A 25,786-nucleotide genomic window follows, 5' to 3' on the forward strand; every position below is an offset into this window, starting at 1 on the left:
TTAATAATATGGAGGATTACAGGGTTCTGCCAAAGCTGGAACAGAATTGATGATATATTTTAGTTTTAATTTTTAGTGATTTCTCATTTCAAAAAACTAATGAGAAGCGGCTACATTTCTCTTGTAGACAGGTTTAATATTGCTTTCTTGGTAAAACGTGGTATAATTTGCACAAACTCCCCTTATTATAGCTATTGCGACAGTACCTTGAAACACAGCATCTTATAGGTGACAAAAGTAGTCAATATCTCACGGAAAACCTCATTGTGTCAGTTTACTGTAACACAAAATAAGAAATTTCACATTTATTACCATTTTAGCAAATTGTCTTTTCAATAGCTATAAATGACTTTTTAAAAATTAGCATTCTGGGTTGAAAAAATTTAAATAAATTTGTAGTTTCGGCTATATTGACGTATATTAGAAAGTTCCATATGTTAACCATACGGCAAAATACTCTCTCATTGTGTGCTACCCTTGTGAAAACCTCATTTTGATACCTCGGGACGGTTTTAGAGACACGAGGTATGTTATGAGTATTTCATTCTCATGGGCGTGTGTTCGGAAGTGTACGTGCTAGATAAATTTCAGTTTCTCGACTTTAGGAACTGGCAGAGACGTCCTCCCAAGTCTAAAGGAAAATTTAATATCTTGGCTAAATTTCATTTGCAGGAACACAAAATCATAGCAACCTATATTTTTCATTGCAAACTTTTTCAAATTTCATGTAGTGTGTTACTTAAATGAGAATGACCATTAGCGAGGCATTGCGCGATTCACCATGAAGCTGGCATGTAAAGCTATACCCAACATAAAAATCAAGTGTTTCTGACGAGTGGTTTCTGTAAAGTCGTGTGAGAAAGATTACAGAGTTAACGGAGCACGCATGACAATCACACTGCTACACCTTGGCTAGCAAGGCTAACCAGCAGTCTGTGTGTGCACCCGATGGCTCCTGTATGTACCATTTGGCCACGATAACTGGACGATTTCACTAGTGCTGCCAGAAGCGGAGAAAATTGGCACTATTTGAAAGATATTCATTTGTCTCCCCAAGTGCTGCCAACGTCAAGCTGCCTCTAGACACAAAATATTACGAAAGGCATTTGTCTACTAGGAAGTAACTTCTCTAACCAATTGCTGAGATCTGTACATTAGAACAAAAATTTACTAAAGATTACTTCTTGTTCTTCAAGTCATAGGGACAAGTTTATTTCAGGGACTTGCTGCAAGTTCTTGTTGCAAAGGTTCAGTAATTCTTAAAAACCAGAGCAGTCGTCACTGTTGCATTATGAATGAAAATTGTGACAAAACACAAAAAGAAATAGAAAAATACGTTAGTTGAGTACATGGTGATGTTACCTAGAAATACACCATTCAATTGACTAAAATCAGAGGACTCCACTTGGATTAAAAACTTTGAAGATATCATATGCAAATTTTGAACTTCTCTTGTCTCTTGTGTTATCAAATATTCGATAACAGGAAACAAAAATGTGGCACAGTATCTCACCAAAACACTGCCTTTTAATTACTCTTCGATTTTTGCAAGCAGTATTTACAACTTTTATCACAAATGTAACCCATTTATATATACAGTAACATTAAAAAATCAGCTAAAATTTAAAGATCTTTGTACTGCCATTCTGCTTTCCCTTCTAGTGAAACAAATTGGTTGGTAAACTCATTACGTACTTCCTTGACTGATGGTGCCAATAGTGTTCAGGGGTTCCAACGGTGCATGTGTTTCAGCCCATCTGTCTTTTTTGTCATTCTTCTTTTCAACACTGACATTTTTGCACCGGTACTGAATGCACACAACTCCTGTAAGTCTGAGAAAAACTTCCATGAAATGATAAATTTGGAAAGTACTTAACAGCAAGATGCAAGAAGCTAGGATGAATTTTCAGCCTGCAGTGGAGTGTGTGCTGATTTGATACTTCTCGACAAACTAAAACTGTGTGCTGGATCAGTACTCAAACCTATGCACCAGGCCTGGCATACAGTTTTAATTTGTCAGGAAGTTTTACACAAGAAACTGTTTCCATTATTTTGCTAACTTCTTAAAGTCAACGAAACTAGGGGACGTTTTCAGGGAGGGGGGAGGGGGGGGGCTTGCAGATATGGTGGTTCCTAATATTCCACCCAATTCTGTGATTGTATGGGTATGGCACCATGCCATAGCAGGAACATAGATAGAATGCGTAATAAATATGATTTCAGGATCACAACGTTAGAGTGGTTGCGAGTGAGGTGAAAAGCTGCAACGATTCAATGCCGAAGACTGAAATGTTATCTAAAATAAAGGAAAACAAACCATACATGAAAGTGTGTGTCGTGGATGAAAACACTGAGAGCTGAGGCCACAAAGTATCCATTTACAACTGCAATCTAAATCCAATAGAATTGGCACGAGCCAAAGTAAAACTCCATTTCAAGGAAATAAAGGTCACTGGTGACGTGTCGAGAGAACATTTGTAGAATCTTGTTAATGCTACTTTCTTTCTAATTACTGGTAAGGCTTTTGCACGAAAGTGCAATAACTGGGCAAGAGTATTGGGCATGAGATGGAATAATGGAAATGGCCATTGTTGAAGTTACTGTCAGTGCCACACCCTCAGACGATGACAATGACGATGATCTTGAATCAAGCAAAATAACAGCGATCATTAGTGACCCTTATTCTGACAATTCTTTAAGGCACAATTAATTACACTCTGTAAAAATTACTTCTGTGCTGCGTTTAATAAATGCAGTGAGCAAACAGATTCCAAAAATTAGTCTTTGGCTTTTTATTCGTAGTGTCGTAAGTTGTAATTCATCTACTTTCATTTTTCATTATTTTCAATAAGTAAATAATACATAAGTTGAAGGTAAACCTCTTGTGCATGAAATTATCAACACATTAGGTGATTTTCAATTTGATGGAAGTATCACTTAAACAGGCAATATTTCCGTGAGTGTCGCCCCCATCTTCGAGTTGAGCACAAAACGCAGTAGTGGTGGCAGCACTGGTGCAAGCAGCTGATGCTGCCTTCAGCGGATGCTGCCTTCCCCTCACCTCTTCTTTCCCCTCGGCAGCCAAAATGTGGTGGGCTGTACCATTCCCAACAGCCACCATGCCAATCGTCAACTTATCGTGGACAAACAGTACATCTACTTCCACATCAGTGTGAGGTGCACGGCAGAGGGTACATCGCAATTTTACCAGTTATTAGTCTTTATTCCTGATCCATTCGTATATGTACAGGAAGAATGATTGTTTGAATGCCTCTGTGTGTGCAGCAATTATTCTAATCTTATCTTCACGATCCCTATTTGAGCGATATATAGGGGGTTATAGAATATCCCTAGAGTAATCAGTTAAAGCTGCTTCTTGGAACTTTGTTAACCGACTTTCTCGGGATAGTTTATGTCTGTCTTGAAGAATCGGCCAGTTTAGTTCCTTCAGTACATCTGTGACACTTTAAACAAACCTGTGACAATTCCTACTGCTCTTCCATGTATACATTCGATATCCTATCTGGACAGCACGCTGAGTCGGCATGCAGAAAAAAACGAGGATTTCATTTTGAATATTGTATCATATCCCCTTTCTGATAATAAAACAATTATTTGACAGGTTGTTCGCATAGAGGGGAACTGATGAGTATCCACAACAGCACTGATGTGCTTTTATCTGAGTCAGTTCCATCTGGATAGCTCTCATTCCTTCAGCAGCTGTATGTGTGGTAAATAGTTCAGATTAGTTTACAGTACATTGTGTGCATCTAGCAGTGTGTTTGTGTACATGATCATATTACCATATTACCTCGTAATGGGACATAAGTAGAATATTGTAACTTAAAAACGTGCTTTAACTGAAGCTCTTTATCACGAAGATTATTCTAGTTGGACAACAGTAACAAAAGATGGTGTAGCCCAATTTTCAGTGGTGTATACACTGCAGCGGTTCAAAGCAAATTGGTGCCAGTGCAAGTGTTCCCCGACCTGGAAGACTTGAGTATCATCATACAGGAAGATCAGTTAATGTGTGTACAAAGTAAATGTTGGAGGACTCGTACTGCTCCTGAAATTTGCAAGGAAGTAAATTGTATCCGAGCAGCTGCTATCTGTCTCGATAGAGCGTGCTGTCTTTGTGAACGAGATTTAAAGGGCTGCATAGTGACCAAAAAAACCTTTATTAAGCAGACAGTAAAAGGTGATACACCTGCAAGTGAGCACAGCACCATAAAAGCTGGAGAGTGTGATTTGTCTGTGAATAACACCTTGGATCATTGCCAAAGTTTGAAGTATTGGGAAACCGTCATCAAATGTTTGTTAATCGACTTTGTGGACAAAGTATGAAGAGTAAGTCTGTGGCGCACCAACATTGAAGCACGGTGAAGGGTGGGCCATGGTGTGGGGATGCTTTCTGGGCGATACAGTCAGTGATCTAGTGACAGTTAATGGAACAGCAAAGAAGGAAGGATATCGCAGATAATGATCAACAGTGCAGTTCAGTCTGTCAAGAGATTACTGGTCGTTGGTTTGTTCTGTAGCAACAATGATCCCAAACATGCTACTAAATTGTGCAGAGGATATGTCGGTAGAAAAGAGAAATAAGGCGAACTGAAGAATATGATTTGGTCAAGTCAGCCATCTGACTTAAATCTTGTTGAACTCTAATGGTATGAACTTGACAGGGAGGTCAGAAACTGAGGTCATCTAATGCTGCAGATCTGTAGAGTAATTTACGGATGTGTTGGACTGAAATATCTGTAAAAGCACTTCAGAATCTTATCTACAAAGTGCCAAGAGTTTGTACATCTGTTCTGAAGGCAAAGGGTGCTTACTTTTAAGAGGCTAAAATCTTAATTGTATTGTACGTCATGATACAGAATATTTATTTTGTTGGTCTATTAGTTTGTTCAGTGTGTTTATTCGTTAAAATGGAGTATATAATTTTTATCACGGGTGTTTGAAAACTTTTGACCGGCAGTGTAGGCATTGCATTTGCATATGTTCATTATATAGAAAAAGGATTTTATCACTATTTTCGTCTGTAGAATGGTGCTCTTTCTTGTAAACGTAATGAGAAAAATGTTCATTTACTAACAAAGATATAGATTTAACCAGTGCTTTTTTTTTCTAAAAAAAAAAAGTTGAGGGTACTCTGAAATGGGATGTAATGCAGCGAAAATCAGTTATAACTGAAGCATGGGATACCACCTGTCTGCTTTTTGCCATGATGTCATCAACATGTCGAACTAAAAAAAAAAAAAAAAAAAAGTATCGGGCCCTTCAGTTGACTTTACAGCTCAAATGAAGCAGGCGATGCCGAGAAACACACATACAAGAGAAAGTGGTATCGAACACTTCAGTTTACATCACCTCAAATGAAGCATGCGATTTGAGCGTATGCATATCTGTTTAGTACTACCATCACCCATTATTAGCGGGCGAAGGCACTACATGCTGGTCGAACTGGTTGCCAGCAATTCAGTTGTAGAGAATGATTGCCGCAGCTTCAAAATACTTGAAACAGTCAATGACATCGATTTTCCCCACCAAAAACTTCACTGGTATCGTTCGTATTGCAATTACCAACACGAAAAAATGAAATAAAAAATTTACGTCCGTGAAATAAATCTTTGGCACTCTTCCACGTTCTCAACATTGTAAAAAAATTACTTTTTTGATGAAAAATTTTAGGGGTATGCATCCCCCAGTGTTCCCCCAGAAAAACAGCACTGGATTTAACACTCTCGTTGTCGTGTGCCTGTTGTAAATTTCAGGAACTTATCGTGAGTTCAAACATAATGAGGTGTCTCGAACAGAATATTGCTTCCTTTCCGAGCAGGGCTTCAATAACACATCGATCACGGGAAATGTGATGTGTGGTTTTCTCGTACGATGATCTGAAATCCGAGGACTGAGGAAATCAGGTGGATGCTGTACTTTGTGACTTCCAAAAAGCACTTGACTCAGTGCCACATGAATGTTCAAATTTTTATCAATAAAAATAAGATTATGGTGGTGACTGGATTGAGGCTATCTTTGTAGGAAGGACACAGCAAGTTTCCTTAGATGGAGGGTCAGTGGCTCAGGGACCTCGTTGTTCACATTGTGTATTGATATTCGTTTGTCCCAGAACTGCTGGCCCACCTGAGGCCTTATGGTCTGGGTGCAATAAGCTACCACTCTCATTCACCTGGAGGGGCCACTAACCAGCACTCGGTATGTTAGAATATTGTTGAACCCAGTCTTTGGCATTCTTGCAAAGGTGCTGTGTTGTTCCAACAGGATAATGCTTGCCCACACACTACCTGTAAAACTCAACGTGCATCAACTTCCCTGGCCAGCACGATCTTCAGCCTTGTCTCCAATCGAGCACGTGCAGGATATGTTGGGACAAGAAGCATGACTGGTCAACCAACAACTCGTGCAGAACTAAGTGAACAGGTTGAGCAGATGTGGAATAACCTATCCCAGGACAGTACTCGCCTTGTGTACGATCGACTGGATGTCAGAGTCAGCTCCTGCATTGCTGCCTATGGAGGCAACACCACGTACTGATATGAGTGTTTCAGCATGGGTCGATTTGATACCTGGTACCTCAGAACCATATGTGCTATTAATTTATAAATGTAATCATTTCATGTACTCCATATTCACTGTTAAACAATAAATCTTGAGTGAATTGGAAACCTCTAAAAGGGTGTGCTTTTTTTTGCAGCAGCATATGTCAACTCTGCACTTAAAATGCACACTATATATATATATATATATATATGAATATAATAGAGGGAAACGTTCCACGTGGGAAAAATATATTTAAAAAGAAAGATGATGAGACTTACCAAACAAAAGCGCTGGCAGGTCGATAGACACACAGACAAACACAAACATACACACAAAATCTAGCTTTCGCAACCAATGGTTGCCTCGTCAGGAAAGAGGGAAGGAGAGGGAAAGACAAAAGGATTTGGGTTTTAAGGGAGAGGGTAAGGAGTCATTCCAATCCCGGGAGCGGAAAGACTTACCTTAGGGGGAAAAAAGGACAGGTATACACTCGCACACACACACATATCCATCCTCATATACACAGACACAAGCAGACATTTGTAAAGGCCTTTACAAATGTCTGCTTGTGTCTGTGTATATGAGGATGGATATGTGTGTGTGTGCGAGTGTATACCTGTCCTTTTTTCCCCCTAAGGTAAGTCTTTCCGCTCCCGGGATTGGAATGACTCCTTACCCTCTCCCTTAAAACCCAAATCCTTTTGTCTTTCCCTCTCCTTCCCTCTTTCCTGACGAGGCAACCATTGGTTGCGAAAGCTAGATTTTGTGTGTATGTTTGTGTTTGTCTGTGTGTCTATCGACCTGCCAGCGCTTTTGTTTGGTAAGTCTCATCATCTTTCTTTTTAAATATATATATATATATATATATATATATATATATTTAAAAAGAAAGATGATGAGACTTACCAAACAAAAGCGCTGGCAGGTCGATAGACACACACACAAACACAAACATACACACAAAATCTAGCTTTCGCAACCAATGGTTGCCTCGTCAGGAAAGAGGGAAGGAGAGGGAAAGACAAAAGGATTTGGGTTTTAAGGGAGAGGGTAAGGAGTCACTCCAATCCCGGGAGCGGAAAGACTTACCTTAGGGGGAAAAAAGGACAGGTATACACTCGCACACACACACATATCCATCCTCATATACACAGACACAAGCAGACATTTGTGAAGGCAAAGGTTTTGCCTTCACAAATGTCTGCTTGTGTCTGTGTATATGAGGATGGATATGTGTGTGTGTGCGAGTGTATACCTGTCCTTTTTTCCCCCTAAGGTAAGTCTTTCCGCTCCCGGGATTGGAGTGACTCCTTACCCTCTCCCTTAAAACCCAAATCCTTTTGTCTTTCCCTCTCCTTCCCTCTTTCCTGACGAGGCAACCATTGGTTGCGAAAGCTAGATTTTGTGTGTATGTTTGTGTTTGTGTGTGTGTCTATCGACCTGCCAGCGCTTTTGTTTGGTAAGTCTCATCATCTTTCTTTTTAAATATATTTTTCCCACCTGGAATGTTTCCCTCTATTATATATATATATATATATATATATATATATATATATATATATATATATATATATATATATATAATAGAGGGAAACATTCCACGTGGGAAAATATATTTAAAAAGAAAGATGATGAGACTTACCCAACAAAAGCGCTGGCAGGTCGATAGACACACAAATAAACACAAACATACACACAAAACTCTAGCTTTCGCAACCAATGGTTGCCTCGTCAGGAAAGAGGGAAGGAGAAGGAAAGACAAAAGGATTGGGTTTTAAGGGAGAGGGTAAGGAGTCATTCCAATCCCGGGAGCGGAAAGACTTAGCTTAGGGGGAAAAAAGGACAGGTATACACTCGCGCACACACACACATATCCATCCACACATACACAGACACAAGCAGACATTTGTAAAGGCAAAGAGTTCGGGCAGAGATGTCAGTCGGGACGGAAATACAGAGGCAAAGATGATGTTGAAAGACAGGTGAGGTATGAGCGGCGGCAGATTGAAATTAGCGGAGATTGAGGCCTGGCGGATAGCGAGAAGAGAGGATATGCTGAAGGGCAAGTTCCCATCTCCGGAGTTCTGACAGGTTGGTGTTAGTGGGAAGTATCCAGATAACCCGGACGGTGTAACACTGTGCCAAGATGTGCTGGCCGTGCACCAAGGCATGTTTAGCCACAGGGTGATCCTCATTACCAACAAACACTGTCTGCCTGTGTCCATTCATGCGAATGGACAGTTTGTTGCTGGTCATTCCCACATAGAACGCTTCACAGTGTAGGCAGGTCAGTTGGTAAATCACGTGGGTGCTTTCACATGTGGCTCTGCCTTTGATCGTGTACACCTTCCGGGTTACAGGACTGGAATAGGTGGTGGTGGGAGGGTGCATGGGACAGGTTTTACACCGGGGGCGGTTACAGGGGTAGGAGCCAGAGGGTAGGGAAGGTGGTTTGGGGATTTCATAGGGATGAACTAAGAGGTTACGAAGGTTAGGTGGACGGCGGAAAGACACTCTTGGTGGAGTGGGGAGGATTTCATGAAGGATGGATCTCATTTCAGGGCAGGATTTGAGGAAGTCGTATCCCTGCTGGAGAGCCACATTCAGAATCTGATCCAGTCCCGGAAAGTATCCTGTCACAAGTGGGGCACTTTTGGGGTTCTTCTGTGGAAGGTTCCGGGTTTGAGGAGATGAGGAAGTGGCTCTGGTTATTTGCTTCTGTACCAGGTCGGGAGGGTAGTTACGGGATGCAAAAGCTGTTTTCAGGTTGTTGGTGTAATGGTTCAAGGATTCCGGACTGGAGCAGATTCGTTTGCCACGAAGACCTAGGGTGTAGGGAAGGGACCGTTTGATGTGGAATGGGTGGCAGCTGTCATAATGGAGGTACTGTTGCTTGTTGGTGGGTTTGATGTGGACGGACGTGTGAAGCTGGCCATTGGACAGGTGGAGGTCAACGTCAAGGAAAGTGGCATGGGATTTAGAGTAGGACCAGGTGAATCTGATGGAACCAAAGGAGTTGAGGTTGGAGAGGAAATTCTGGAGTTCTTCTTCACTGTGAGTCCAGATCATGAAAATGTCATCAATAAATCTGTACCAAACTTCGGGTTGGCAGGCCTGGGTAACCAAGAAGGCTTCCTCTAAGCGACCCATGAATAGGTTGGCGTACGAGGGGGCCATCCTGGTACCCATGGCTGTTCCCTTTAATTGTTGGTATGTCTGGCCTTCAAAAGTGAAGAAGTTGTGGGTCAGGATGAAGCTGGCTAAGGTAATGAGGAAAGAGGTTTTAGGTAGGGCGGCAGGTGATCGGCGTGAAAGGAAGTGCTCCATCGCAGCGAGGCCCTGGACATATATATATATATATATATATATATATATATATATATATATATAATAGAAGGAAACATTCCACGAAGGAAAAATATGTGAATCTTTCTGTTACTGAATGTATGTGATGTATTCTATATTTGTGGCATTGTGATCGTGTAAGTGTATTGAGTGCTTCCAGGCCTGTGTTACTACATATATATATATATATACCTAAAAACAAAGATGATGTGACTTACCAAATGAAAGTGCTGGCAGGTCGACAGACACACAAACGAACACAAACATACACACAAAATTCAAGCTTTCGCAACAAACTGTTGCCTCATCAGGAAAGAGGGAAGGAGAGGGAAAGACGAAAGGATGTGGGTTTTAAAGGAGAGGGTAAGGAGTCATTCCAGTCCCGGGAGCGGAAAGACTTACCTTAGGGGGAAAAAAGGACGGGTATACACTCGCACACACACACACACACACATATCCATCCACACATATACAGACACAAGCTGATTTTGTTGCGAAAGCTTGAATTTTGTGTGTATGTTTGTGTTCGTTTGTGTGTCTGTCGACCTGCCAGCACTTTCATTTGGTAAGTCACATCATCTTTGTTTTTAAGTATATTTTTCCTTCGTGGAATGTTTCCTTCTATTATATATATATATATATATATATATATATATATATATATATATATATATATATATATAAACATTCCACGTGGGAAAAATATATTTAAAAAGAAAGATGATGAGACTTACCAAACAAAAGCGCTGGCAGGTCGATAGACACACAAACAAACACAAACATACACACAAAACTCTAGCTTTCGCAACCAAAGGTTGCCTCGTCAGGAAAGAGGGAAGGAGAAGGAAAGACAAAAGGATATGGGTTTTAAGGGAGAGGGTAAGGAGTCATTCCAATCCCGGGAGCGGAAAGACTTACCTTAGGGGGAAAAAAGGACAGGTATACACTCGCACACACACACATATCCATCCGCATATACACAGACACAAGCAGACATTTGTAAAGGCAAAGAGTTTGGGCAGAGATGTCAGTCGGGACGGAAGTACAGAGGCAAAGATGATGTTGAAAGACAGGTGAGGTATGAACGGTGGCAGATTGAAATTAGAAATTAGCGGAGATTGAGGCCTGGCGGATAGCGAGAAGAGAGGATATGCTGAAGGGCAAGTTCCCATCTCCGGAGTTCTGACAGGTTGGTGTTAGTGGGAAGTATCCAGATAACCCGGACGGTGTAACACTGCGCCAAGATGTGCTGGCCGTGCACCAAGGCATGTTTACCCACAGAGTGATCCTCATTACCAACAAACACTGTCTGCCTGTGTCCATTCATGCGAATGGACAGTTTGTTGCTGGCCATTCCCACATAGAACGCTTCACAGTGTAGGCAGGTCAGTTGGCAAAACACGTGGGTGCTTTCACACGTGGCTCTGCCTTTGATCGTGTACACCTTCCGGGTTACAGGACTGGAATAGGTGGTGGTGGGAGGGTGCATGGGACAGGTTTTACACCGGGGGCAGTTACAGGGGTAGGAGCCAGAGGGTAGGGAAGGTGGTTTGGGGATTTCATAGGGATGAACTAAGAGGTTACAGGTGAGGTATGAGCGGCGGCAAATTGAAATTGAAATTAGAAATTAGCAGAGATTGAGGCCTGATGGATAGCGAGAAGAGAGGATATGCTGAAGGGCAAGTTCCCATCTCCGGAGTTATGATAGGTTGGTGTCAGTGGGAAGTATCCAGATAACCCGGACAGTGTAACACTGCGCCAAGATGTTCTGGCCGTGCACCAAGGCATGTTTAGCCACAGGGTGATCCTCATTACCAACAAACTGTCTGCCTGTGTCCGTTCATGCGAATGGACAGTTTGTTGCTGGTCATTCCCACATAGAAGGCTTCACAGTGTTGGCAGGTCAGTTGGTAAATCACGTGGATGCTTTCACACGTGGCTCTGCCTTTGTTCGTGTACATTTCTGAGTTACAGGACTGGAGTAGGTGGTGGTGGTAGGGTGCATGGCACAGGTTTTACACTGGGGGCGGTTACAAGGGTAGGGGCCAGAGGGTAGGGAAGGTGGTTTGGGGATTTTATAGGGATGAACCAAGAGGTTACGAAGGTTAGGTGGACAGCGGAAAGACACTCTTGGTGGAGTGGGGAGGATTTCGGGATTTCGTGAAGGATGGATCTCTCATGCCTTGGTGCACGGCCAGCACATCTTGGCACAGTGTTACACCATCCGGGTTATCTGGATACTTCCCACCGACACCAACCTATCAGAACTCCGAAGATGGGAACTTGCCCTTCAATATATTATCTCTTCCCGTTACCCACCAGGCCTCAACCTCCGCTAATTTCAAGTTGCTGCCCCTCGTACATCACTTGTCATTCAACATCTTTGCCTCTGTACTTCCGCCTCGACTGACATCTCTGCCCAACCTCTTTGCCTTTACATATGTCTTCCTGTATCTGTATATGTGCGGAGTGTGTGTGTGTGTGTGTGTGTGTGTGTGTGTGTGTGTGTGTGTGTGCGCGCGCGCGCGAGTGTGTGTATACCTGCCCCTTTTTTTCCCCCAAGGTAAGTCTTTCTGCTCCCAGGATTGGAATGACTCGTTACCCTCTCCCTTAAAACCCACATCCTTTCGTCTTTCCCTCTCCTTCCCTCTTTCCTGATGAAGCAACCTTGGGTTGCGAAAGCTGAAATTTGTGTGTGTGTGTGTGTGTGTGTGTGTGTGTGTGTGTCTGAGTGTTTTTTATTGTGTCCATTTACCAGCGCTTTCTCATTTGGTAAGTCACAGCATCTTTGTTTTTTTATATATATTTTTCTCACGTGGAATGTTTCTTTCTATATTTCAGTGAAAACAAACAAAAGTGAACTTAAATTGGAGTAAAAATTAATAAGTGTAGTTTGTGAACCACACTCTGCAGTACGTGTATATGAGCCTCACTAATACAATGATTAAACCAATATTACCAAATTACTTTCTGCCACGTGTTATTTCAGCTGGCAGTATCCAAATACTTGACACAATCTTCCTTCAAAAAGCGATGCAGATTCACTTACCGAATCTAACACACGATTTCGAGACTGATTTTTCCCATGTTCTACCATGCTTGTAACATTGTCCTTCATGTTTGGGCTTTGTAAGTTCCCATGCAAGACTAGTTGGGGAAATAGTTCTGTCTTCAGTGCTTTATCTTCATTTTTATTGAATTTATAAAAGCAAAATACGTTTATTGCTGCTTAGTTTAGCAGATTGTAGAACACTACCACAGGCCAGCGCCTTGTATTTTGGACCCCATTATTTTTTTGAGGCAGCTGGTCAACAAAGTCCACTCCAACTTGTGTGGTGTTGCAAAATGTTATGATCTCTAACTTTTTCATATCCACTATATTGCTGTCAATAACATTGTTGAGGTGCATTGTAGAAATTACATGAGCAGTGTCGTTCTCTTTGGGACAGTATGAAGTAATGGTCATTTCCTTTTGAAAGGCAAAAATTAAAAATCTTCTGTCCTTTATTGGTCTCGCGGTAGCGTTCTCACTTCCTGAGCACAGGGTTCCGGGTTCGATTCCCAGCGGGGTCAGGGATTTTCACCTGCTTCGAGATGACTGGGTGTTGTGTCGTTTTCATCATCATCATCATCATCATTATCATTCATTCCCCATTACAGTCGGAAGAAGGCAATGGCAAACCACCTCCAGTAGGACCTTGCCTAGTACAGCAGTGCGGGTCTCCCACATCGTCCCCTACGCTCTGTTACGGAGTTGGGATTTTATCATCATCATGTCCTTTATTTATTTGGAAGAAACTCCAAAACACTTCACTCATGTTATTTCAGCAAAGTGTTTCCACTTGGTGAAATATTGACGTTTAAAGTGGAACTCGAAGCTATACGCATTCATGTCTGTGGACAACCCGTATGGGTGACATCATCTCAAAAAGAAAATTGGGTGACATGTCACGCACGTGACCATTCAAGGGTTAATAAAATAACTTCTTGTTCACACTTTGCACTCTGCAGTGTCCATAGAGTCATAATAGATTAATACTTACTTAATCAGTGCACATGTAGCTCATATTGTCGGTGCACTGAAGGCGCATAAGTAAGTGTTACAGTACTTCAGTTATTTAAAGAATGCTGGTAACGAAAAGAATCTGAAAAGAAAAAAACACACGACAGCTAGCTATTGAGAATCACAATGATAATCACCAGTCAGGTCTGCGGTATTCATATTAAAGAAATGTTAATAAATAAAAGTATGTCTCCACATCACTCCACCTCTCGTGTCATACCTGAGCTAACATTATCCTCCCAAAATGAAGAAGTGTGGATTGGGAGCGACTTCTGTGGCTCCCAGATCAGAAATGCTACAACCCTGCAGATCTCAGGGAGGGGAGAGGGGACAGTGATAGAGCACAGCTATTGCAGTGAAGGGCAGGGACCATTGTGGACAGAAACACTCGCTGCACGTCAACCCCCTGACTGCGCATCTACAAAGAGTAGGTGTACTGAGCCTCTGACACTCAAAGGGATTTTTTTTACTTCTTGCAGACTTGTCAAAGCTGCATTCGAGGAGAAGGTGATGGCAGTAGAACATGTGCTCATTTATCTCAGTCAGCTGAAAACTTGTGTAATCCTGCGCCGAAATAGGTGTGTCTGTTCCGGATCCCACCAGCTGCAAGATGAAGAGCATAATCCAGTTTCTTCTTGCCATCACAGATTTTTAACAAAATCGGAATTGCTCACAAGGGTGATGCGACGAATTGTACAAATGTGTACAAGCGGTGTCTCAAGTTTAAAACTTGTGAACGAATGTTTGTGACGAGCGAGCGAGAGGCGGATAACTCAGATGTGACTGATGAGATGGAGAACGAGATTAAAGAAATGGCCGCTAGTGACTGACGACTGATGTCGAATGAGACGAACACTGTGCTTCCAGAAATTTCCAGTTCTCTCTTGTGTGAAATGAAATAATTGGTTTTCGAAAATTGAGAGTTAGGTGGGTATGAAAACAGCTCACATTACTGACGTGTAGCCGGCAGAATCCATTTTCTCTGGATGTTGTTGCGAGCTCTGACCTGGATGTGTCGGGGTGTGGCGGTGTGTAATACTGGGGTTGCAGGCTGCATCAAAAGTATAACATTTTATTGAAACTTGGGCTACTACATTCGTAAGATCACAGTGCGATGGCCACACTCCCCTTCAGCTCGTGATGAGGCTGGCACGTGGTGCTCGGCAGCTGCTAACTGGCAGTGGAAGGCTGTGACGTCCGCACCCGGGAGTGCCGACACCGGAAGCTCGCTCAGCAGTGCGCGCCCCAGTTGGACAAGGCACAGCTATTGGGGTATTGTGCAGACAGTGTGGAAGACTGCCAGGATATTTGCTGAAAATGACTATCTCTGGTGACAGGTATCACCCCTAAGAGTGACGGTTCGTGACACGGGTGCGCCTGTACTGGTGCGGCAGGTGAGCGGCTGTACGAGTTAGATAGCGATCTGCTGCTTTTTGGGTTAGGGGTCTGCCTGCTGCTGGAGTGAGCCTAGAGGTGGCCCACCCGTGGAGAGTTGCCGAATGCAGGAAGGAGGATTCGACAGTGCGGCAGTGGAGGCCTGCACTATATATTGCCTTTACACTTTGGGGGGGACTGAGTAATCATGCCTCACGATTGTGGATGTACTCTACATACCGTATTTACCCGAATCTAAGCCGCACCTGAAAAATGAGACTCGAAACAAAGGAAAAAAAGATTTCCCGAATCTAAGCCGCACCTGAAATTTGAGACTCGAAATTCAAGGGGAGAGAAAAGTTTTAGGCCGCACCTCCAAATCGAAACAAAGTTGGTCCATTGTAATATGAGACACAATTTAGGTCGAATGAATGACAATACAGCTACAGTAGTTTGGTTCGAGTCGTAAGCTTTACCAGGTAGCCATTGCTATGCGTCAGGCGCTCCGTCCGTATTTATACGGGTACCCTTCCTTTTTCACGTGCTTTGTCTGGTTTGAATCGATTGCTTATTTTGTTTGATCTGATAAGTGCCGTTTTCTCTGTTATAGGTGTTTACGTCACTCTAAGCTGAAAATGCATCACTGTACTGTGTCATGCATTGTTTGTCGCATTCTGATAGTGCGTGTTTACGGCCTGTCGCCGTTAGCGGCATGGCTTGCTTTTGTGCGCGCTACCGCCGCTTACAACTAAAAAGAGGCGAATCGTCTCATTAGCGAAGCAATGTCAAGAGACTGCTATTTGTTGTTACTTACACTGCTGCTTTCTTTGAGAATGATCAACAAGAACCAAATAATAGGCTGCGTATGATAGAACATGTTCTGAATGAGAGTTAGGCGAAAATTTTTCTCCGTTTCAAAATCTATGCGGCCGCTTCTTTAGTACATCAAATTCTGCACAGAAATTAGAGTCATCTTAGATTTAAAAATCTAGTCAGTTGCCGTGGTTCATTTCTGACTGTATCACTACTAGGCTAAGAATAATACGAATATAAACATCACACGATAAGTGTATTCTTCCGCGTTTGCTGTTGTCTCACTCTAGTTTTGTAGTTTATTAGGCAGACAGGATTTAAATGAGGTAGCAACAAACACGGAAGAACACATGGCAAAATGTTTATATTCGTATTATTCTTATTGTGAATGGTGAAGAGAATACTGCTTGTGATTCACATTTCATCAGGTTACTATTAGCAACCATCTCTTCCCACAGGTAGGAAAAAATTCAGAACGTAGAGTTGGCCATATTGAAAAACATCCCAAACAGTCTTGCCAGTCGGATTTTCGTAGTACATTGAAATTCTAATACATTCGAAGATGAACAAAATGGAATTTGTATTTACTTCGTTGGATAATGTATGAAAATGCAGTGGTCGAAACTCGGGGCGGAGAAAAAAAAGCTCGTCTTCCACCTTTTTTTTAATTTATTTACTGACGCAGAGGTTTTGGCGCCAGTATTTATCTTTGTGCCTACAAAGCATGTCTGTGTAGCGCTACATATATTCGACGGCCGAAGTTAGTTGCGGCGGCACCTACCAACATTTTTCAGAACTTCCGCTTGCTTTGCACTCGATTCTAAGCCGCAGGCGTTTTTTTGGATTACAAAAACCGGAAAAAAAGTGCGGCTTAGATTCGGGTAAATACGGTAGTCTTGCGATAATAGTCATCATTTGTAATCATAACAATTGAAAGGAAGCAAATGAAAACAAGGGTTTGACATGCAATCTCTCCTCTGTTCAATTTTTTTTATTTTTATTTTTTTTTTATTTTTATTTTTTTTTTTATTTTTATTTTTATTTTTTTTTTTTTTCTTCGCCATACCTGCTCCTTCTTAACAGTAGTGTTAAGGAATTAATTAGCTTGCAGCATGTCATATTTAAAGTGTGTCTACTCCATTTGCTTGTAGTTTAACATAGTGAATGCTTTGCTCTGCACAGGCTGAACTACCTCCATCTCGAGGGAGTGCTGCTGTAATAGCATTCTTGAGGCTGGTTTTTCTCTACGGATGTAAGCTACTGCTGTCTGATCGGAGTATTGGAAGATAAACCGACATCTGAACTGAAGGTACATTTGAATTTGAAACTTGTGTAGCAAAAACTTGTAGACTGCTTTTGGTATTGGTCAGTATTGTGCTTTTTCTGTAACAAGTTTTAGGCACATAAGAATATATGGTATTTCTTATTGGCTGATTATATCCTGTTTTATGTTTCAAAGCATATTGCTGTGTCACATATTTTGATGTCTCTGGCTGTAATGCTACTTGAGATGGTTTTACTCATCCCAATAAGCTCCATACAGTTTCCATTACCTGGTGTAAGGTGAGCACACTCTTACTCAGGCAAGAAAAATTGTGACTGCAATGTAGGTGTCCCTCGACTGTATCATATTTGCTTTGAAGTAGCTGAAATTTCCTAGTAGTTTTTGGGATTAGGTTCCTGAATACTTGAAATAAGTGCTTTAAAGACTGTTTTAAAGTCCATACTACAATTCCTGAAGCAATGCTCAATTATTTGTGTTTAAAATTCAGCTGTCATTCACACTAACAGTCAGTAGTTACATTGAATGGGCAACATTCTGTTGCCAAATCCTGGTATAGCCAGTTTATGATCAGGCTACATTTTACTCAGTCCGCAGCTCGTGGTCGTGCGGTAGCATTCTCGCTTCCCGCGCACGGGTTCCCGGGTTCAGTTCCCGGCGGGGTCAGGGATTTTCTCTGCCTCGTGATGACTGGGTGTTGTGTGATGTCCTTAGGTTAGTTAGGTTTAAGTAGTTCTAAGTTCTAGGGGACTGATGACCGTAGATGTTAAGTCCCATAGTGCTCAGAGCCATTTGAACTATTTGAACATTTCACTCAATGTTCTATATGTTATAATGAGTTCCAAAATTGGCACACAGTCTGTTACTCGGTATATAAGTGACTTCTGTGTGGTACGCCCAATAGAGTTACGGCTTGTAAGACAGGCCTTTTCACTTCATCAAAATAATTAACAGAACTGCCATTAAAATCAGATGTAATAAATATGTTCACTTTTAACTATCCACAATCTCTTTGTTCTTATCAAAATGCATTTTTTGCAACATTTCATCAAAATTGTCAGAGGTGCTGCACAGACAAGGAAGATTAACATTTAGATGGCAGTCTGAAAATAAACTAGTATTAATACTGTGCAGCAGTAATATTAATTTGTTATTCCTATGAAGTTTCACAGGGGACAATCTTTTAGGCTACACAGCTGATGTCTCCAGTGTCATTAACATGTAAGCCACTGAGAACTTACCAGCTAAACTGTACCTAACTTACCTAATTTATCTTGCAAACTACAATACAAAGCACCTCTACGTGAAACTACCCCAGGGTGGTTTCTTAAAAAGTTTGTCAGACAGCCATTGCACTCACATGTCTTTAATTTCACACGACTGCACTTACAGCTGACAGCATTGCCAAAGGTAAATGCATTTGGCAAACTGAGGGCAGTGTAATAACTGTCCAGTCAGAACATGCTATGCAAAATAACAACTGCGCACAAATCACCACTGTGGCTCAAGAAATGTCTCAGGAAGGAACCCAGAAGTCTGTGAATAATAGGTTTCAGTGTACACTAAATCTCTAATACATGTCACTACTGATAGATAGCACAGATACTTCAGACTTCTAATGACAGCAGTCAACATCTATTATTCAGAATAGATTTCGAGACATTGATCTCACTTAAAGAAAGCAGACTACAAAAACAGTGTAGTACCTTGTGATTTGTAGCCACAGAACACACTACATGCCCCACATTCCTTAAGACAACAGCCTCAGTAAGTACAGGCTTCCACAATTTCTTTTTCCAGCTCGGAATGATATAAATCGTTCAGTCAATATAATAAGACCAAAAGGTCCTTCTTTCCATGTACTGGCGACTCTCATCATCTCCAGTATAAACACTGGTTACTGCTTCGCAAAGTTTGAATTGTCACCCTCAGAACAATACTCTCTCTTTTAAAAATCGACAACCACTGTCTCCAGTTCACATTTCACTGCCCGAGCCTTGCTAGACCCGCATATCCCACCCACATGCTGCACCTATCTGTGGCCTGTTCACTGTAGGGTGTGTACAGAACTAGTGGCAGATTCAGAATGCACGGTCCCCACCTTATGTGTCATTCCTCATTTGACTGTCTGAAAATTTGAGTCAGAATCCATCCATAATTAAAGGAGGTGTTGCCCCTAGGAAAATGGAAGGAGGTTAGTACTACTCATGACACATATTAAGGATATGATTTCCCAACCAGTAATACAATTTGACTCTCAGTAGAAAGTACTGTTTTGATTTGTTATTTATATTAGGCCACAGATAGTGCTGTAATCGGAGGAATCAAAATGGGTACACAGTCATAATTTAATACATGCTACTCAATGGCCCTTGAATATCCAATGGCACGTGGGACCCAACCTCCATACTGCAATAGTATGACAGACCAATATTTCATAACTTATAATTGTAACCTTCCCCCCCCCCCCCCCCCCCCCCCCCCCTTCCCCATGAACCATGGACCTTGCCGTTGGTGGGGAGGCTTGCGTGCCTCAGCGATACAGATGGCCGTACCGTAGGTGCAACCACAACGGACGGGTATCTGTTGAGAGGCCAGACAAATGTGTGGTTCCCGAAGAGGGGCAGCAGCCTTTTCAGTAGTTGCTGGGGCAACAGTCTGGATGATTGCTTGATCTGGCCTTGTAACATTAACCAAAATGGCTTTGCTGTGCTGGTACTGCGAACGGCTGAAAGCAAGGGGAAACTACAGCCATAATTTTTCCCAAGGGCATGCAGCTTTACTGTATGATTATATGATGATGGCATCCTCTTGGGTAAAGTATTCCGGAGGTAAAATAGTCCCCCATTCGGATCTCCGGGTGGGGACTACTCAAGAGGACGTCGTTATCAGGAGAAAGAAAACTGGCGTTCTACGGATTGGAGCATGGAATGTCAGATCCCTTAATCGGGCAGGTAGGTTAGAAAATTTAAAAAGGAAAATGGATAGGTTAAAGTTAGGTATAGTGGGATTTAGTGAAGTTCGGTGGCAGGAAGAACAAGACTTCTGGTCTGGTGAATAGAGGGTTATAAATACAAAATCAAATAGGGGTAATGCAGGAGTAGGTTTAATAATGAATAAAAAAATAGCAGTGCGGGTAAGCTACTATAAACAGCATAGTGAACGCATTATTGTGGCCAAGATAGACACAAAGCCCACTCCCACTACAGTGGTACATATTTATATGCCAACTAGCTCTGCAGATGATGAAGAAATTGATGAAATGTGTGATGACATAAAAGAAATTATTCAGATAGTGAAGGGAGACAAAAATTTAATAGTCATGGGTGACTGGAATTGGGTAGTAGGAAAAGGGAGAGAAGGAAACGTAGTAGGTGAATATGGATTGAGGGTAAGAAATGAAAGAGGAAGCCGCCTGGTGGAAATTTGCACAGAGCACAACTTAATCATAGCTAACACTTGGTTCAAGAATCATAAAAGAAGGTTGTATACATGGAAGAATCCTGGAGATACTAAAGGGTATCAGATTATATAATGGTAAGACAGAGATTTAGGAACCAGGTCTTAAATTGTAAGACATTTCCAGGGGCAGATGTGGACTCTGACCACAATCTATTGGTTATGAACTGTAGATTGAAACTTTAAGGAGATGAGACCTGGATAAACTGATTAAACCGGAGGTTGTACAGAGTTTCAGGGAGAGCGTAAGGGAACAATTGACAGGAATGGGGGAAAGAAATATAGTAGAAGAAGAATGGGTAGCTCTGAGGGATGAAGTAGTGAAGGCAGCAGACGATCAAGTTGGTAAAAAGACGAGGGCTAATAGAAATCCTTGGGTAACAGAAGAAATATTGAATTACATTGATGAAAGGAGAAAATATATAAATGCAGTAAATGAAGCAGGCAAAAAGGAATACAAACGTCTCAAAAACAAGATCGACAGGAAGTGCAAAATGGCTAAGCAGGGATGGCTAGAGGACAAATGTAAGGATGTAAAGGCTTATCTCACTAGGGGTAAGATAGATACTGCCTACAGGAAAATTAAAGAGACCTTTGGAGAGAAGAGAACCACTAGTATGAATATCAAGAGCTCAGATGGAAACCCAGTTCTAAGCAAAGAAGGGAAGGCAGAAAGGTGGAAGGAGTATATAGAGGGTTTATACAAGGGCGATGTACTTGAGGACAATATTATGGAAATGGAAGAGGATGTAGATGAAGACGAAATGGGAGATAAGATACTGCTTGAAGAGTTTGACAGAGCACTGAAAGACCTGAGTCGAAACAAAGCCCTGGGAGTAGACAACATTCCATTAGAACTACTGACAGCTTTGGGAGAGCCAGTCATGACAAAACTCTACCATCTGGTGAGCAAGATGTATGAGACAGGCGAAATACCCACAGACTTCAAGAAGAATATAATAATTACAATCCCAAAGAAAGCAGGTGTTGACAGATGTGAAAATTACCGAACTATCAGTTTAATAAGTCACAGCTGCAAAATACTAATGCGAATTCTTTACAGACGAATGGAAAAACTGGTAGAAGCTGACCTCGGGGAAGATCAGTTTGGATTCCGTAGAAATGTTGGAACACATGAGGCAATACTAACCTTACGACTTGGCTTAGAAGAAAGATTAAGAAGAGGCAAACCTACGTTTCTAGCATTTGTAGACTTAGAGAAAGCTTTTCACAATGTTGACTGGAATACTCTCTTTCAAATTCTGAAGGTGGCAGGGGTAAAATACAGGGAGCGAAAGGCTATTTACAATTTGTACAAAAACCAGATGGCAGTTGTAAGAGTCGAGGGGCATGAAAGGGAAGCAGTGGTTGGGAAGGGAGTGAGACAGGGTTGTAACCCCTCCCCGATGTTATTCAATGTCTATATTGAGCAAGCAGTGAAGGAAACAAAAGAGAAATTCGGAGTAGGTATTAAAATCCATGGAGAAGAAATAAAAACTTTGAGGTTCGCCGATGACATTGTAATTCTGTCAGAGACAGCAAAGGACTTGGAAGAGCAGTTGAACGGAATGGACAGTGTCTTGAAAGGAGGATATAATATGAACATCAACAAAAGCAATACGAGGATAATGGAATGTAGTCAAATTAAATCTGGTGATGCTGAGGGAATTAGATTAGGAAATGAGACACTTAAAGTAGTAAAGGAGTTTTCTATTTAGGGAGTAAAATAACTGATGATGGTCGAAGTAGAGAGGATATAAAATGTAGACTGGCAATGGCAAGGAAAGCGTTTCTGAAGAAGAGAAATTTGTTAACATCGAGTATAGATTTAAGTGTCAGGAAGTCGTTTCTGAAAGTATTTGTATGGAGTGTAGCCATGTATGGAAGTGAAACATGGACGATAAATAATTTGGACAAGAAGAGAATAGAAGCTTTCGAAATGTGGTGCTACAGAAGAATGCTGAAGATTAGATGGGTATATCACGTAACTAATGAGGAGGTATTGAATAGAATAGGGGAGAAGAGGAGTTTGTGGCACAACTTGACAAGAAGATGGAACCGGTTGGTAGGGCATGTTCTGAGGCATCAAGGTATCACAAATTTAGGATTGGAGGGCAGTGTGGAGGGTAAAAATCGTAGAGGGAGACCAACAGATGAATACACTAAACAGATTCAGAAGGATGTAGGTCGCAGTAGGTACTGGGAGATGAAGAAGCTTGCACAGGATAGAGTAGCATGGAGAGCTGCATCAAACCAGTCTCAGGACTGAAGACCACAACAACAACAACAATTTGAAACTCTATTCGCAACATCATATTGCTCTGACATATCAGCCAGGGCGCTACTCTATGCCCTACCATGGCCAAGTAATGAACTACGACTTACTGTAACAGGCGGTACACTGTGACCAGAGGTCATGTATCGTGAAGAGGTAGAAGAGACGGTGGCTCTAAACATTATAACACTTGCACAGTGTTAATTGCCTGCACACCTACCTGTCATTTGGAGAAGAGACTTGCAAGTGGACGATGAATGTTGCAACCATAGAAGAAAAAATTGAATTGATCCTCGTTTACAGAGAATGTAGGAGAAATTGTTGAGGCTGGTGTTGCCTCGTGTGCCGAGCATTTTCCAGAGTAAGCTCATTCTCATTAGGTATTTTACAAGGTTTTGAATGCCTTTATGTCTGATGGCAGTGTCCAAGCTGCAAAAAGAAACAAAGCAAATGAGCATGTGAAATACTGTACTAGTGGCAGTGCATCACAACTCACGGGTAAGCACCCAGCAATTACACCGCGATTCCAGTGTGTCCATCCCTAGTATTGTCATAATAATGCATCATCATAAGTATCATCCATAACACATGTCACTGCATCAGGAACTTCATAGTGCCAATTTCCATAAGTGGATAGCATTTTCTGTATGGGTACATCAACAAATGCAAACAATACCCACATTCTATGCTAGGTACTATTTTGAGATAAGTCTACTTTCACAAACCATGATAGGGTTAACTGGTATAACATGTATTACTGGAGTGTAGACTGCCCCCCATTGGTTACGGCAAGTTGACAATTGACGCATTTGCTCGGTTAATGCATGGTGTGGCATCATGCAGAAGAAACTGATTGGTCTGTATTTTATCAATGGCATGTTGAATGGACACGAATATCGAACGTTTTTGGGTTAGGAACCGGTACTATTGCAGGATGTTGCCCCTGAAATTTGACAATGTATGTGGTTTCAGGATGATGGTTGACCAATGTGTTATGCAATTGAAGCACAAGAGGTGTTAGACGATGTCTGCACCGGTTGATGGATCGACAGAGGTGGTCCTATTAACTGGCCCGCTAGCTTGCTGAATTTGATGCCACCGGATTAGATGTTGATGTATTTCTTTCGATGGGGATATTTAAAAGATAAGGTGTACCAGCGAGTGCCAACAGGCCACGAAGACAAGGTTGATCACATCAGAAATGCCCGTGCTAACATTCCCCCAGATACGCTTCCGTCTTGTGTAGGCTCACATGGAAAATGGATCACTAAGCATATTGAAGATGGCAGCAGTACATTTGAGCACTTACTCTAATTGGAAAAGAAGAGTAGCATTTGCCTTGAGCCATGGTCTCAGTGGCGTGTGGAGTAGTCCTCTGTTCGAGATGTCGGGTGAGTACAATGTTGCGAATCAGTTTCTAATTATAAGTTATAAAATACTGGCCTGTCCGACCCTTGCAACATGGAGGTGGGTCCCACACACCACTGGATACTCGAGGGCCTTTGAGTACCATGTCATTACAGTTGTGTACCCATTTCTATTCCTCCAATTCCATTGATGTCTCTGGCGAAATGAAGGAAATGCTTCAGACAAAATGTATGTAGATTCTGCCATCGAATCATAATCTGCAATAAAAAATGGGTTTCCTATTGAAGATTTCAAATTTGCATGGGATGGGCTGGAGGGTCGAGTGTGTTGTCATTGTATGTCTCCCTCCGACACAAACAAATTGGAATTAAAACTTTTTTTGATCCGGTGGTAATTTTCGAGATACTTCAATGTCTTTAGTTAAAATGAACGCCCTCTATAAATACTAGTGAACGCAACAATACATAGCAATTGCTAAAAATGTATGGGAACTGTTAATATGTCCTCATTGTCTCTCATTACACTCTCTGTCCATCTCACCTTCACCGAGCGAGGTGGTGCAGTGGCTAGCACACTGGACTCAAATTCGGGAGGACGATGGTTCATTCCCGCATCCGGCCATCCTGATTTAGGTTTTCTGTGATTTCCCTAAATCACTCCAGCAAATGCTGGGATGGTTCCTCTGAAAGGGCATAGCCGACTTCCTTCCCGACCCTTCCCTAATCTGATGAGACTGATGACCTCACTGTCTGGTCTCCTCCTTCAAACAACCCAACCCCAACCCATACCCATCTCGCCTTCCTCCTCTGTTTGTCCATCTCATTCTCCCTCTGTCCTCCTCCTCCTCCTCCTCCCATCACTCTCTCTCTTCTCCCCTTCTCCTTCCCTTCCATTACCTCCCCTTCATTTTCCATATCCCCCCCCCGTCTGACCTTGAGCATTGTCTGTTATTATTGTAAACAAAATCTTGATTGGGAATTGTAGTCCTTTAAAATGAATGGCTAAATTGGTTGGGGTCGTTGATAAATGGGTAATGTGAGACCACTCCTGATACTGTATCTGTGAGGATAGTAACTTTAGTGCCAGTGTTACCTACGTGGTGTGTGTTTTTTAGAAAATGCCCAAAAGAACAGACACAACTTCGATACTGCAGTCATTATGATTCGGCAAAGACGAGGAATTAATGACGTTAGCTACCAGTGGACACTGATTTAAATCAATGACGAAAGTTGGAAATCTGTAC

General features: G+C 41.9%; 1 protein-coding gene across 10 annotated transcripts in view; it reads left to right on the forward strand.

The window, feature by feature from the left end:
- The window catches only part of LOC126106877 (longitudinals lacking protein, isoforms N/O/W/X/Y-like), a 321,743-nt gene that overhangs the window by 153,603 nt on the left and 142,354 nt on the right, over window positions 1-25,786 (forward strand). For all 10 annotated transcript variants that reach the window (XR_007523406.1, XR_007523408.1, XR_007523407.1 and 7 more), the window contains one exon: window positions 17,342-17,468. The gene's annotated coding sequence lies outside the window, so the exon portion shown is untranslated. The remainder of the gene's footprint in view (window positions 1-17,341; window positions 17,469-25,786) is intronic.

The sequence above is a fragment of the Schistocerca cancellata genome, chromosome 10 (assembly GCF_023864275.1).
Source record: "Schistocerca cancellata isolate TAMUIC-IGC-003103 chromosome 10, iqSchCanc2.1, whole genome shotgun sequence".
Lineage (NCBI taxonomy): Eukaryota > Metazoa > Arthropoda > Insecta > Orthoptera > Acrididae > Schistocerca > Schistocerca cancellata.